A 17,719-nucleotide genomic window follows, 5' to 3' on the forward strand; every position below is an offset into this window, starting at 1 on the left:
AAAACTATTACAACTAGAGACAAAATGGATACATATCTTGGATGCCACTCGACACCCAGGACTTAATGAATATATCAGCTTTAAGTCATTTCTGTAAATATCCCCTTTATGTAGGTATCTTTATAGACCCTTTTATAATACGTTCCTCCCGCCACAAGCATTCTCCACATTGAGGGTCGGCCCTGGTCGATTAGGATATAGCCTTTATTCATCGATATATGACAGTGGCGTATAATTTTTTATCAATATATCAACTATATTGTTTACCACTAATATCTTCCTTTTTTTCATTGCATATCTATAATTCCTTTCAGAATTAAACTTCTATATTATTTGGTACACTATTATGCTTTTAACTATGCATGTATGTAATTTGCGAGCTGTCATACCTGTCTATACAGGACACACGCTGCTGACTTGGTTCTCTCCCTCCCCCCTCCCTTTCATATTTGCCCATGGTGTGCGGGCTACATTCCACAGGTCCCAGGCTTGTTTCTACCCGCTCTAAGTATTCCCGGGATGTCCCTGCTGGTTCCTGCATGCCCTTGGGGGGCGCCCCCCTTCTCTCACTTCCTTGCCGGGCTGGCTGCATGATCCCTACATCTGGCTATCGTTAGGAGCTAGGTGGGTGGTGTGGAAGTCTTCCGGTGCTGCTGCCTGAGCCCACATGGATACCCTGGCTGTATGGACACCCAAGGGCATTGCAATTTGCATTTGCCCGCCCCCAGCCATGGCATCTGGTGATCGTTTAATCCTTCCACCTCCAGGGTACTGAACGGCTGTCACTGGCCCTTCAGTACAGCGCTAGTGTCGGTGACGTATTAACACACGTCACTCCGACACTCTCGCTATGCCTTCTGGACCTTGTAGGCCCGTAGGCGGCGGCGAGTGGTGCATGCGCAGTGGTTCCTTTGTCTGCTCACACGTGCGGTGACGTCAGACGCCGCACGTGTGTTGGGGGGCATAAGAGCGCCGGCATCCCAGGCCGTGCCAGCGCCTAGGGATTCATAGGACATGGATTTGTTACCAACATCTCTACATGGTATGTACTATTTTTTATGGAACAGATGGGTGTTGCTTTGAGACAGCAAGCTTACATGGGCTTGGTGTCTTACATGTTTATCTATCTCCTTAGCACTCCAAACGCGGTGTCACTAGCAGATGTAATTCCAGCACTAGTTATCCAACCAATGTACTGCTCTACCCCTACGGGTAAGTGCTATACACCTATCTTTTTTTTCCCATATTAGTCCCCATCAGTAACCATGTTAACACCATTTATATTTTCCCAACACATTCCTGTTGGATGCTTATATACTCATACAATTTAAATATATAATTTTCTTTTCCTTTATCCTTCGTTTATGTTTGTTACTTTCAGGTATTTTGTATTTGGACCCTATTTGTGACAAGAGGCAGTTGCTACGTTACAAATTCAGTGTGTTCCCATGTCCTATATACAACTCTTTTAAATAAAATCTGTAAGTATTCAGAGACTTCTTAGTCCTATTATGTGTCTATATACCCCTTGTGCCCCAATTAATTTGGGATCTACTATAATCTCTATACTTGTTTTCTTTTTTTAGAATATACTTTTTGCCTGGTCCTCCTCTTTGCCCCCTGCAGCCTCCTACTGTACCCCGAGCTCAGGGGTTAGCTTCGGGAGTTCTTTGTGCCCATCCCTGGTGACTTACAGGTAGCCCCCTCTTTTCATCTTGTGGGTGTTCCAGCCTGGTTGGGGGTGGGTGAGGTGATGCCCGCCTTTTTGGGATGTGGTACTTGCTGATACATTCCGGGCATATGCGTGTGGGTTCATGTGTGACAGCTCGCAAACATAACAAATTGTGTATCTACTTTTTTCAATCTATTTATTATTGGAACTAATTTGAAATTGATTATGATATATTTGGTATTGATTGTTACATATCTTTTTCATAGACTGTTTAGTAGCGCTTTAAGACATAAACACCTGTCCCTGAAGAAGCCACATCTGGCGAAACATGTAGGACTTTCAATATACCTGTCTACGGAACTGGCCGCCACATTCTCCTGGCTGATTCCCGTAAAATCTCGCTACAAATGTTTTTAATTGTCTGAATCTGTAACTGCACACCTCGTTTATGTCTTTTTTATAAATTTTCCCAATAAAATGTTTATGCTTTTTATCTAAGTTAGTTTGTGTATTTTTGGCACCGCTATAATCCTTGCAATCCTCCCCCCCCTATACAATTTTCTAAAAAAAGCCAGTTAGTCCCATCCACCGTATCTTAAGAATGACTGTGAAAAATGTGCTACCTCCCCAAACAAAGTGCTCCACCATGTATGGTTTAGGAGGACACTCACAAGATCCTTGTGGTCATAAAGACCTACAGTATACAGCCTGAGAACACACTGGATGGACACGGCATCCAGTGTGTTCTCCTTTCTCACATCCAATATGGAATCACAAATCCCCAAAAATGATAGGTATATAGTACAGCACGTTTATTAAAATCAACAATTAAAATACAGCCAGTCTATTGCATTTACATTTAGATGTGCCAAGAACCAGCCGTTCTCTCCAAGAAATCGTCATGTGTCCCACCTCAGCCAGATGTGACGTCACCGACAACACGGAGCTCTCAACAATGACCCAACCAGGCATCTCGATATGGCGTCATCAGGTTGCCACCATTTTCTTGAAGTATAATATACCCATTGCTGTACTATGATTGGTTAAAGGCCGATTATACTTCCTAATTTAAAGCACTCCTCTAGTGTTTTACACACCGTGTGTTTCTAGACAGTTCAAAATATAAAACGTCTTATGCCCTGTACACAAGGTCAGATTTTCCGACGGAAAATGTGTGATCGGAGCTTGTTGTCAGAAATTCCGACTGTGTGTGGGCTCCATCGGACTTTTTCCATCGGAATTTCCGACACACAAAGTTTGAGAGCAGGCTATAAAATTTTCCGACAACAAAATCCGTTCGTGTCAATTCCGACCGTGTGTGGACAATTCCGACGCACAAAGTGGCACGCATGCTCAGAATAAATTCCGAGATGAAACTGCTCGGTTTGGTAAAATTAGCGTTAGGAATGGATATATCACTTTTGCCACGCTGCAATGTTTTAAATTGTTTAATGCAGCGCACTCTCTTCTTCTTTATAATGCTAGAAGAATGAAGTTGTTTTGCTGCTCATATTCACACAGACTTCTTAAAAACTTCTTTCTTTATTCTTTATCGTGATTTCATAAATATAATATTTTTATTTGTCACATCTCCCGAAAAAAAAAAAATTGGGGGATGTTTTTAGATTTTTTTTTTGTTTTTATTTTTTTAAATCCTGATCTCCTGTTATTTTTTTTTTTACTCCAGAATAGTTTTGGGTGTGTTTTGTGTGTCAAGTTACCACAACACCGTTATTATATTGTATTATTTAATCTCAAGGAGGTTGCTTGGTGTTGGTGTCTCTTGTTAATTTCACATTGTATTTTTGAAATGTACCTGCCTCCTCACAAACAAACTGTCCTTTTTGAAGGAAAACACACATAGGCGGGTATAATAAAATAAACCAAAAGGGGGCGTGGCTTGGACGGGACCCGAGATGGCTGCTTGAAGCAAGAGCTTACGCACAGAGAGGACGAAAAAGCTGACTTTTATGGATTTCCAGGCACAAAACCATCATGGGCAGATCCAACAGGAATGCCTCAACTCCCCGTACCATGAAAGAAACCGGGACCCAACTCAGCAACAACATCCCGGAGATGTTCCGCACACGTCCGCCAGGCCAACACGTGGAGACGCAGGCCTCACAGGCCTCACAGGCCTCATCCTCGAGCTCACTTGACGGAGTGGCGGGATCGCTAACAGGGAACCCCGCGATTCTCCACCAAGCCTTCTAGACCTGCAGAGAGACCTGCAAAATGTCGCATTAGACATCAAACACACCCTGACGACAGTAATATCTGACCTAAAGACAGATATCCAGGAGTGGAAGAGACCTCCCAGCTGCAGGCTGCAGCCATCAGGCAAGTGCAAAAATCTTATGATCAACAGTTACCCCATATATTTGAACTACACTAACAGGTAGACGATTTAGATAACCGGGGACGCAGACATAATATTAGACTGCGAGGGGTACCGGAGAGCATAGAGCCAAATGCCATCCCACAGACAGTGTGTTCCATCTTTAACAACCTTCTTGACCGCCCTGCTGACTCCCCCATAGAAATGGAACGAGCACACCGCGCTCTCAGACCCCCTCCCTGCGACTCTGAACCCCCCCAGAGACATTATCTGCTGTATCGTAAATTTCCCCCTCAAGGAGGAAATACTGAGAAAGGCAAGAGAACGGGGGCACATGGCATTTAATGGGGCAGACATTAAACTTTTTCAGGACCTCTCGCAGATAACCCTGCAGAACAGGCGCTCCCTGCGCCCCTGGCTGGATGTACTATGCAACCGCAACATCCGATATAGGTGTAAATTCCCTTTCTGCTTATCTGCCACTCTCAGAGGACGCACGGCCCTCCTCCAGACCCCAGAAGATCTACCCACATTTTGCGAGCAATTGGACATTCCTTTGGTGGACATACCAGAATGGTATTCATTCTACTTCCCCTCCGACCCGTGGAAACCTGTCTCCCACAGTGCGTCACCCAAAGCCCAACGTCCACATTCCAGACGCCGCAGACTGGAGAACTCATCACCTGGGAACCGCTCATCGAGAAGGGACATGCCCTCACATTTGTTCAGAAGGCGCCATCACCCCACGTAGAGGTTATCAGGAAGCATGATCTACTCCTGATTTTTCCTCCTTCTATCTCCATACCTACATTAGTAAGTTGGACTACCTCTGAACTGTTCTGATTTATACTCTTACCTGAACTGTTTATTTGCTATGCTTGTGGTTTTTTTGGGGGGTTTTTTCCCCTTTTTTCTTTGTTTTCGTTCAAGCACTGGATCCCAGAAACTCTTGGCATCTCATGTATTACTCTGTCACATCTGACCTAGATCTGGAGCCCACCCACTCTTCTACAAGGTACTGATGTCGCTCATACACGCATACCGTATTTGGAGTCATTTTTCCATAGGAGAACTCATGTTATGCTTAATATCTGATACTACCGATCCTACCCTTGGTAACGTGTCCCAGAACCTACTTCTATTTTTGATGTACCTTGTAACTGTAAAAGAAATGTAGAAACAAAACTATCTAGGTGTTCTTCCCAGGCTCAGACTCTGCTCCACTTGATCGCAGGTGGCCTGGACACAGCTACATGTGATCTTTTAGGCCAAATTACCCTTCCCTCACCCGTGTTAGGATTAATTACCAGGCACCCTTGGTTCCTGATTCTTTGCAGCCATGTTGAACCCTAAGAAGTGAAATGCACTACAGACCTAAACTATCATTCCAATGATGACCACATAGAACCCTTACCCTGCTATACTAATGCTGCAGCCAGGGACTATCCTAAGACATTTATTGTGCGACCCTGTGGCTACTATAACTACTCAATAGATGTTTCATTAGACACGATAGTATATAAGTAATATCCCCCGAACTTTCCAGATCAAAATACCTACCTACTGACCCAGCAATACCCCACTGATAAGTATAAGCCAAGAGTCTGACACTGGGAAGGTTTATGACGTTCTACAATTTCTGTTCCTGCACAGCGACGTTGAATCATTACTTAAATGTTCATTTTACTGTTCAATATTACTTATTAAGAGACTAGTGTTTTTCTCTCCTAATAATTTACTCTAATGTTTTTCATTTAATTCCATTATACCCATGGTACTAACTATGTCCTAATACAACCTAAAAGATACCATTTATTACAGAATTACCCTTAAAACATTTTCCTGCTCCTTACACCTTGAATCCTTTTTCAAATCATACACCCACATAACATCCATAGATCCCTCTTTTACATATGCCTATCCCCTTCGTCCTCTCTAGAGCTGACAATCCGGACCTCCTCCCCTAGGTGGTTAAGCAAGCCTACAACCACCTCTGGTAATAGACCACACTAATACTTTGGTGGAAACACAGAGGTACATCCACCACATCTTACATACATATCTTTACCCCCCTTCCCCTCCGGTACTCGGATACCCCCTATTTCTTTTCTTTCCAACCCCCTTTCCTTAACCCTATCCCTGCTGAATCCCCTTTACCCCCCCCCCTTTTTTTTTTCCCCTTTTCTTTTTTCTTTTTATTTAACCCCTTTCCTTCCCTGATGCCGCTCCTCCCTCTCCCCCCTCATAGAAACGCTGAACTGTTTTCCTTCTATCACACAAGAGACATTAGGTTTTACCAGTTCGATTCACCTGACATTACCTACCTCCCTTAACTAAACATACATCATGCAGCAAAGAAAATCAACCAAACAACTCCTGTCACTGAAATACCTATCACTTAACGTGAAGGGCCTCAACCTTCCGGAGAAGAGGTCACAGGTCCTCTCTGCTTTAACGAAACACAGAGCACATTTCCTGTTGCTACAGGAAACTCACTTCCGCACGGACGCTGTTCCCAAACTAGCAAATCAGGTTTACACACGAGTATTACACTCTACAAACCCAACCTCCAAGACTAAAGGAGCCTCCATCCTCATCTCGAAACATGCTGATTTCAAGTTAACTGACTCATTGATTGACCATGACGGAAGATTCATTTTTATCAAGGGCACATTTGCCTCCAAACCAATTACGCTTGCAAATATATATTGCCCGAACGCACACCAAGTAACATTCTTCAGGGAGATCTGTGACCTCCTTTCCACCTTTCAAGAAGGTATAGTAATTCTGGGTGGAGACTTTAATGTCCCACTAAACCCGACACTGGACTCATCTACAGGAACATCCACGCTTCCATATCGGGCACTACGACAGATCAAACTTCAACTACAAACCTTGACCCTCCACGCACATGGAGTACCATGTTCCCGATCCTTAAGGACTATACCTTTTTCTCTTCTCCACACCAGAAGTACTCTAGAATAGACTACTTATTCCTCTCCCAGACAGATCTCTCTGTCCTATCACATGCCACAATAGAACCAATGTTCTTGTCTGACCACCACCCCATCATGATGACTATTACTTTCCCGGAAATTAAAACCACTTCCAAAACTTGGAGGTTGAACCCATCCCTCCTAAAAGACCCAGAAATTCAAAGACAAATCAATCCCCGACTCCAATTATATTTTCAAGAAAATTCTACCCCAGACACTACACCCGTCACACTCTGGGAAGCACACAAGTGTGTCATTAGGGGTAAACTAATAGCGTTAGCAACTTCTGAAAAGAAAACACACCAGGAACAGATCACATCACTTATCAAAACGATCAAAAAACTTGAAGCAGCGCACAAACAGTCTACCTCACAGAACACACTACAGGACCTTTTATACGCCCGCTCTTCTCTGATGAACGAATTAGGAAAACGCACCAGACGACAATATATTCTTAGACAGAGAGTGTTTTATGAGCACGGTAACAAAAGCGGAAGACTTCTAGCCCGCACGAGCTGCTAAATCTACTTCGATCATTCACCAGATCCGAGATAAACATGGGACACTTCTCTCTAAGAATGAAGACATCACCAAATCTTTCGAAAACTTCTATTCTAAACTTTACAACCTTCCTCGACCCTCTATCGAATCAACTGACATGACTGACCGAAACTCCCAAATAAAAGACTTCCTAAATGAACATTGCCCCAAACCTATTACCGTGTAACAAGCGGAAGCTCTAGAACTCCCGCTCACCACTGAAGAACTCCATCTAGCAATCAAACAAACGAAAGTAGGTAAAAGCCCAGGCCCGGATGGCCTTCCCCTAATATACTAAAAAAGCTTTTCAGATGCTCTCGCACATAGGATGGTAGCAGCATTTAATTCCCTATCGAATCCACTCACTTCCCCAGGCAACATGCTAGAAGCCCATGTGGCGGTCATACCCAAAGAAGAAAAAGACCCTTCAGAGGTCTCTAATTACAGACCCATATCGTTGCTAAACGTAGACATTAAACTCTATGCGAAAATGTTAGCGAACAGACTGTTACCCCTCATCCCTGGCCTCATCTCAACTGACCAAGTGGGCTTTGTCCCTGGTAGGGAGGCCAGGGACAACACTATTCGCACTTTAAATATCCAACATTGGCTCACCATCTCAAAAACCAAGGGATTCCTCCTATCACTAGACGTTGAGAAGGCATTCGACAGGGTGGCCTGGGACTACATGCGAGAGGTATTAAAAGGTATTGGCCTGCCACTACGCATGTTTACACACATGCTTTATACACTAATCCCTTAGCAAGGGTTAAAGCAAATGGCCTCCTGTCGAACGCCTTCCCTATCAGCAACGGCACTCGTCAGGGATGCCCATTATCCCCCCTGATATTTATCCTAACTTTAGAACCCCTCCTTAATAAAATTCGAGCAAATCCAGACATTCAAGGCATCTCTATCAACAACAAAGAATTTAAAGTAGCCGTGTTCGCGGACGATATTTTACTGTCCCTGCAGGCGCCGCGAACGTCCCTGCCCAACCTGCTAAAAGACATCGCACACTTTGGTACCCTATCGAACCTAAAAATTAACTATTCCAAGTGTCAAGCCTTAAACATATCTGTACCCTCACAAGAAGCATTACACTGTCAAGACTCCTTCCCTTTCCAATGGAAAAAAGATGTTATCACTTACCTTGGCATCCAAATTACTAGACGATTGACAAACCTATATGACCTACAATTTTTTACGCACTCTTTCAAAGGTCCAAGCGGACATGAAAAACTGGGCTAACCTAAATGTTTTGTGGTTTGGTCGCTCGGCCTTAATATAAATGATCGTTCTCCCCCGTTTCCTTTATCTTATACAGACGATCCCTATTCACTTACCTTCCTCCTTTTTCTCAATTTACAAGAAAGCCTGTACAGCCTTCATCTGGCATAACAACACCCCACGCATTAAATACTCACGACTGACAAGTACTAAGACCAAAGGGGGAATAGCCGTACCGAACCTCCACAAATACTATCTAGCTTGTCACTTGACTAGAATAATTGACTGGAAGACTCACAAACTGGGAAAATTTGGTTTGGGTTATGTTGGAGGACTCCTTCTTGCACAATCCCCTACACATTCTCCCCTGGATTTCAACAAAAAATTGGCCACATGCTATCAAAACACACCCACTAATATATCCCTCACTATTAGACTTCTGCAAAGCAATTTCCTCTCACCACATATCCTCCCAACCAGGACCATTGACTTCCCTGAGGGGAAACCCTGATTTCTCCCTGGGAATGTCAACTACATTTCTATCACAAGAATGGCCACATGATGAAATCCTGATTCATCACTTCTTTCATAAAGGTCAACTCCGTTCCTACGACGGTTTGATGTCAATGTCTCGCACAAAAGCGTTTCCCTTCTGGTCATACAGACAATTGAGACATTTCTTTGCCTCCAAAGATCCCATTAATACATGGATAAGAAAGCTCACACCATTTGAAGCTCTCTATTCCCTTACTACCCCTCAAAGACACTTAATATCCTTTATATACTCCCTTCTCCAGGATGATTCCCATCAACCACAGAAGGAACCTGCTTGAATATCTTGGGGCAGGGACATGCAAAAAACTTTTACTGATGAAGAGTGGGAAACCATTAACACATATGCACATAAGGGATCATTAAATGCGGCGATTCAAGAAAATGGCTATAAAATAGTCACAAAATGGTACAGAACCCCTTTCCGCTTGCATAAATTCACACCTACAATTTCAAACATATGTTGGAGATGCAAGAGGGAGGTAGAATCTATGATCCACATATGGTGGGAGTGCTTTGAACTTCAACCTTTCTGGGAAGAGATTCACTCTATAATAACTCAAGTAACCACCTACACACTAGATTGCAACCCGGCTCAATACCTCCTCCATCACACAACCCTGCCTAAACAAACTTACTACAAGTCTCTGGCCATGCACATGGTCAATGCAGCCAGACTTTGCATCCCTGTCCATTGGCGATCAACTGAAATACCTACCATTAGGGAATGGTTCACCAGGGTTGCAGGGATTGAGGAGATGGAAGAACTAATATACATATCACAAGATCGCATTCAAAAATGAAACGCCACATGGGCGTGCTGGACACATTTCAAAACTACTGAACAATTCCGATCCTACTTTCCTTCATGATACTCCACTTACCAATTTTATTTGACCTGATCCCCCTAAACCTAACAAGGACAAGAGAACTTAGAGAGGAGGCGCCCCACACCCACACGCTCCTTCCCCATACCATCCTTCCCTTCCTTCTCCTCTCCACTCTCCCCTTTTTCTTCTCGTTTCTCCTTAACCTCCCTCCACCTCTAAACCCCCCTCTTACCCTTACTGTTTCCTCTCATATCTCCTTACCCCATTTCACCTAAACTATCTTCTCACAATTGTACTGAAATGACCAACAGATTATGCACAACCTGTTTGCCAACTGCCGATCTTTCCTCAACACTTAAAAAAAAAAAGGTTCTCCTTGATACATTGGAAAGAATGACAGGTACTGAAGCCTATAGACAACAATCAATCACAACAATAACTCATCCACACACGCAATCTTGCTTTCAATGTTTTCATGCTGGTCTCCCATATAATACTCTTCTTATGATATGTCCTGTTCGTATGTTTTCAAACCTAAAGATCCTTTCCTCCATGACTTTTGATTTAACAATTGTTTCTATCTTACTTTTCTGTAACAATGTCATGGATGCTCCTTTTCATATTATTGTTCAAAACACTATGTATACACTTCTGTTACCCTTTTCAGTAAACTTTTTTGTGGAAAAAAAAAAAAAAAAAACAAACCAAAAATTTATTAAGGGGTCCTAACCAAAGAAAGAGGGAGGCAACGCCTGAGAAACAGCAGAAATTGGAGAAGCCTTTGGCCCCCAGGGCACACATCAATTATTTCCAGGCAAAATTGGTGGCCTGAGGAGTCCTTATCTAAGGGAGTACAATCTGGTCCAGAAGTCCAAGAGATCATGAACAGCAGCAGATGACATACATGTCCCCAGGCTGTGGTCATACAAGAGCCTGCATCTTTTGTCAGACCAGACTGAACCCAGGGCCATACTTTCTTGTCTTCCTTCCACTCTTCCTTCCAAGCTGTGTCTGTGGTGGTGGAGTTGTGGTAGGGGGAGGAGGAGGAGGAGGAGGATGATGCAACTCACACAGGTGGGTATTGGGTGTGATTTCACCCCTCACCCCCTTAGTTAATGTTTTATAAAGGATGTCGTCACACATGAGGCGTTGGCCCTCCTGCATGTCCTGCAGTTTGGTGGCAGCCATGCAGGCAAAGGCCTCTTCGCGAGTGGGGGTGGCTCTGAGGGACGCAAAAGCCTCCTGAATCAGCCTGAGTGCTGAATCCTCCACGTTGCTCCCCTTTCTGGGTCTTTTGTTTGGAAGGCGGAGGGGAGGAACCTGGGATTCTGTGAGGCTCCTACTGGGCCTGGCCTCCTCCTGGCTGTCACTTACCCCGGCCACCTCCTGGCTGCCACTAACCCCTGCCTCCTCCTGGCTGCAACATTCCACAGCCTCCTCCTGTGTGCCACATTCCACAGCCTCCCCCTGGCTGAGGTCTTCCTGTGTATGAAAAAGGAACATAATTTTAATTTTTTCTTCATCAATCACACACAATTTTTATCTCAGGACTGTTGCAAATTGAATATTAACAAATATAACAGACTATCATTCTGAGCCCAGCATTTTTCATTCTTGTCCCAATAATTTTTGCCCACTACTGTCTATTGATATGTAAAACACTTTATTAAATCATCAGTTAGTGATCAATAATAACATCTAGTAAACATCATTTATTTATTGACCAGAAATCTGTAGAACAATGCTATACCTGGCTCAAGCTGGGCTCTTCCACTTCTTCCTGGCTGGAAGTCCCAGGTTGGACATCGGAAGCCTCAGCTGGGGTGGAAGATAGGGTTAAAGGAAGAGTGGAAGGAAGGGTTAAGAGGGATTCCCTGACTTCAGTCTGGTCTGTCAGAAATCGCAGTCTCTCATAGTACCACAGCCTGGGGACATAAACGTCATCTGCTGCAGCTCCGGATCTCTGGGAATCCTGCACCTTCTTGCTCTCCCTAAGATAAGTGCTCCTCAGGCCACCAATTTTGGCTTTTGAATAGGGGATGGTTGCCGTGGGGACCACTGGCTTCACCAACTCCAGCAGTTTCTCCAGCGCTGCCTGCCTCTTTTGTTTATGATTATAATGTGGGTGTTTCACCTGCCACAGACAGGGCAGCTCTCTGTATTTGTCTATGAACAGGGGGAGGAAGTTGTGGTCATTGAAGCCATCCATTTTATCTACAATACACAAGACAAACCCTAATGTCAGGCTAAAGTCTCCTAATCTTGTCCCAATATAGGCCAAACTATAAGCAGGCTCAAGTTTAAATGTTACCTTCGTTATCACGATCGGCGCTTCCTATACTGCTTTATATACACTGCGCATGCGTGAAACTCCGCCCGTCCCTGACATTCTTTCTAGTCTATTCCCCGCCCCTTCTCATTCAGCACAGTGGGGAAGAGCACAGTGGCGGAGACAGAGCAGGTGCGTGCTAATTACAGCAACGAGGAGGAGGAGGAGGAAAGGCAGGAGCCAGAAACGTCACGATCCCAGAGGAGATTTAAAGCCTCAAATATGGTCTTTGTAGAGATGGTGGACATATTGAAAAGGGACGACTATGACGGGAAGTATGGACCTTACCCCAACCCCAATGTCAGAAAGGCCAAGATCATGGTGAAAGTTGTGAAGAGCCTGCACCGTAATTTTGGGGTACGTTGATCCAAGGATCAACTGAGGAAGCGGTGGTCGGACCTCAAAATCAGGGAGCACGATCAGTATAGAAGGATCAGGAGAGTGCTGCAAAAAAGTAAGTAGTTGTGCTGTGTTCCTATTCTTTATTTTTATTACGTTCGTGCTGCTCCATGTGCTTTTCTTTACTATTGTACAGTTTAAAATGGCAAATTTGATGTTCATGGACACATTATTCGTTCGTAGGTAACATTGTTCGTTCAGCCAATAAAACACCATGTTTTGTCCAGATGCAGTTCAATACATTTTTTATGGCCTACTTCTCTTAAAATAATTTTGTTGTCTAGATGGGTTAGTAACTAGAATGAAATGCAAACTAGATTGTGTATAAGGAGAGGACACTCAGCAGCTGTTTACACATCTGGACACAGGAGCACTAGTGTGGGACACCAGAACACCCTTTTTATTAGGGGGCCCACACAGGTGCTCCAGTGTATACTTTAGGGGTGACTCCATCTGTGAAGCTTGTACAAAACAGATAAGTATTCAAGCTTGACAAAGGAAAAAAAATATTTCTTCATCTTGCAACTCTGCCAAAAGAGACAATTGTACCCCACTTCCAAGCAATGTTTCATATTCCAATTTCTGCCATCAAATATCTGTGTGCTAAGTATACCTATTTTTTTTTCACATAGGAGAGAGAAGACTCGGAGGACACCACTTATCAGAGGAGACAACAGACCCCCCACCTCATGAAGAAGTGGAAATCCCCCAAACCCAAGCATAGGAGGAGGAGGGAGATGTTGTGGAAATAGTCACCACAACAGGTGAGTGTCTGCAACCACAGGCTCAGGTAAGAGATGGATGCCGGCACACTTATAATACATGGTGTGTTTTTTTTTATATTTTAGGTGATCATGATGTTGTGGAAGAAGGTCATTTCACCAGTGAAAGTGCCCAGATCCTGATCGGAGAGATAATGGGGTGTAATAGGGCCTTGGAAAACATCAAGCAAAAAATCAATGATGTTCAAAACAAAATGAAGAACGTCATTGATGTTTTAGGGAGAATTTAAAACCCCTAGAAATCCCTAACTTATTTCTGCTTTATTCAATTTTTTTTCTGCCAATTTTTTAACATATTCTAGAAAAGCCAAATTTTGAAGATGCACACAGTGTGTCAACATGTGCTATCTGCCATCACGGGAGATCAATGTAGGCGTTTTGGGGATGCAACCCCATCCTCAATAATAAAGTAGCTGAGAGGAAGAAGTTGCACCCACAAAACACGTCCATTGATCCCCCATGATGGCAGCTAGCACATGTTGACATTCGGCAATTTGTGTGCATCTTTAAAATTTGGCTTTTCCAGGGGTGACTTCACCCCATCTGCTGAACGCAGTATCAAACACAGTTTATAAATACTCATGTCTGATATTGCCTTCACTTTCTATAAAAGTTGAACTTTGTAAGTTCCAGAGTTGTGTATTTTTTTATGGTTTTAAACATGCCTGTTTTACTTTAAAAGGTGATTTCTACTTTTAATGTGACCTAAAAAATTGTTATACAACAAACATGTTGGTTTATTCTAAAAACCCTTTATAAATGCACATGTGATTATGCTTTGATTAAAAAGATTGAGAATCAACAATGTGTGGCTTCTTCTTTCAATGCTCAAAAGCATTTTTTGTAGTAAAGTTGGTGTTTTCAGTGACAATGAGGGTTATTTACTAAAGGCAAATCCACTTTGCACTACAAGTGCGGTTTCAGTGCAGTCTCAAGTGCACTTTTAGTGCAAAGTGTATTTTCCTTTAGTAAATAACACTCACAGTGCTTTCTAATTTTACACAATCACGCCGTTTTCAGGGCTCCCCAAATTTCAGTCATGGTCAGCTAAAAGAAAGCCAAGCAGTAAATCAAAGCAAATATTTGTTCAGTTTAAAATCACGAAACTGATTATCAGTTTTTTGATTATCAGTGCAGTCCCAACAGTGCCCACCAGTGCTGCCAATCAGGGCTCATCAGTGCTGCCAAGCAGTGCCCATCAGTGCTGCCAATTAGTACCCATCAGTGCCCATCAGTAAATTCTCATCAGTGTGACCAATCAGTGCCCATCAGTGCTGCCTACCAGAGCTAATCAGTGCCACCTATCAGTGCCCATCAGTGCCACCTATCAGTGCCCATCAGTGGCACCTATCAATGCCCATCAGTGCCACCTGTCAGTGCCCATCAGTGCCGCCTATCAGTGCAGCCTCATCAGTGCTACCTCATCATTGCCCATCAGTGTCACCTATCAGTGCTCATTAGTGCCACCTCATCAGTGCCCATCAGTGCAGACTATCAGTGTCCATCAGTGCAGCCTCACCAGCGCACATCAATGAAGGAGAAACATTACCTGTCTGCAAAATTGTATAACAATCTATACATTTTTTTTTTTTTTTTACAATTTTTGGTCTTCTTTTTGTTTGTTTACAAAAAATAAAAACCCAGTGGTGATTAACTACTACCAAAAAAAAGCTCTATTTGTGTGAAAAAAATGAGAACAATTTCATATGGTACAGTGTTACATGACCGCGAAATTGTAATTCAAAGTGTGACAGTGCTGAAAGCTGAAAATTTGCCTGGGTAGGAATGGGATAAAAGTGCCCAGTAGGCAAGTGATTAATATTAACTTTAGTCCAAATAGAGGATATTCAGGAATGCCATCTAGTGCTCATTTAGATGTATTACATTTTAATTAATGGCCTAATCCCTACATAACTTATTTCTAGGATAAGAGGATATGTGAAATGATGGAATTATAATTAATTGGTTTACGCTATTTAAACCCTGCTTACTCAGGGCTTCCACCTAGTGGTTATGTGGATATATTACATTCTATGCCCTTACATTTTCCTTAAAGCGGGGTTCCACTCAAATTTTTAACTTAATCTTACCCCCTTCAGTTGATTGCATAGATGTTTAAATGCCACACGAAAAATTTTTTTATCGCTGTAATTACGTTTATGTTGTACTTTATTGTGGCACTTCCTGTCTCTCCTCCCATGGGAGTAGGTGTGTTTATTGCCTTTACCCGGCGCCGCACTGTCTCCTGGGAGCTTAGTGTCAGGCTTCCCAAGATTCAGTGCGGAAACAATGATCATGCGCGTGAACAAGCTGTGAATGAACAGCATTCACCGCATCCAGGAAATCAATGCTTGTGGGCTTCACATGCCCACCAGCAAGATGGAAACAGCCAGCATCACATTTTTTAAGTTATTCTTCAGTACGAAAACAGACAGAGGCGGAAATATTACACCCAAACTGTGAGTATTACTTTGGGATTAGCAAAGTGTCTCAATGACCTAAAGAAAAAAAAAAAAAAGATTGGTCGCCGGACTCCCACTTTAAAGCGGACCTTCAGTAATTTTTTCAACTTTCCATCTATTAAATCCTCTGCCCTTGTTGTTTTAACTTTGGATAGTAAAACATTTTTTTCTGCCAGTAAATACCTTATACAGCCCACTTCCTGTTTCTTGTCTGGCAAATGCCTAGGCTTATAACATCATGCCCCGCTCTCTCTCTCACTCTTGTGAGAGTTTGCCAGGAAGGGAGGGGGATGAGTCATAAGAGGGCCAATGAGAATTGCAGGGCTGGAGGTGTGTGTCTGTGTAAATCCAGGAAGTGAACAGGCAGCAGCTTCAGCTGCCCGTAGTTAAAATGGTTACAGCCAGACTTAGTAAACGGAGATTTCTGCAGCATATTTGGCAAGTACAGAATCACAGTATATATAAGATAATATGCAACGTAATGGCAAAGATGTTTTTATCACAAATTATGTGAGCAGACATGTCCTCTGTTAAGTATCTATACCCCTTCCTTTAATCAAATGCATGATCATTAAGTAAACAATTTAGTTTAATGTCTATATTTAAATCAACCAAACTCAATGTGTTTGTCTCAATGTATCTATTCCATAAAAGCTACGTTTGGTAGGATCTTTATTATGCCTCAACCAAAAATGGTTTGAGACACTAGAGTGTAGAGTGGTTTTGCACATATTACATCTCCCACGCCTAAATAATCTCTTTTCAAGAATGTGCTTTTTCAGGGGGTCTAGAACATTTTTAGTTATCATGTTTCTCAATCCTGGGGTTTATTTGTATATGAAATGGGGTTTCTTATGGAGTAAGTTTCTGAGGGTGTTATCCTTCCAAAGGATGGGCTAATATTTCTTGATACTCTTTTTAACATTGCAGATCGTATCCTGTGATAAAAGCTACTTCTCTATTTTCAATGTTTTTTAGTTTAATCATTTTTCTCTAATAATTTTACCAACATCGTCCCTGAGCAGAAAAAAACAACACACTGAATGGTAATGTAAAGAACTCACCTCTCCAGGTGTAACTGATACACCCACTGGAACACATACCTGAGTGCTATGCCCGACTCGCCTCCATGGTAAATTGTCAAAATAAGAAACGGCTGCACCTGATGTGAGCTCCAAATAAAGTTTATTGGAATAGGAAAGTATCCAAAATGACACCAGATGACACCAACAGTGGTCAAGGTAGACACTTTTCACACAACAGAAATGTTCTTAATCATTACCTGCTTACATGATTAAGCACATTTCTGTTCTGTGACACGCGTCTACCTTGACCACTGCTGGTGTCCTCTGGTGTCATTTTGGATATTATTATATTCTAATAAACTTTACTTGGAGCCCACGTGAGGTGCAGACGTTTCTTATTTTGATACTGGATGGTAATGCATGTTAGCATAACACAACTCACATCAACGCAGAAGAAAAACAGCAGACCAGCACAAGTTTGGCTCCCCTGCCATGCTGTAGACCCTTTGTATGTTCCAGGAAGCGAGGAGAAAGGGGCATGTTGAAACACAACACATTGCAACA

This window comes from Aquarana catesbeiana, linkage group LG03 (assembly GCF_042186555.1).
Source record: "Aquarana catesbeiana isolate 2022-GZ linkage group LG03, ASM4218655v1, whole genome shotgun sequence".
Taxonomy (NCBI): domain Eukaryota; kingdom Metazoa; phylum Chordata; class Amphibia; order Anura; family Ranidae; genus Aquarana; species Aquarana catesbeiana.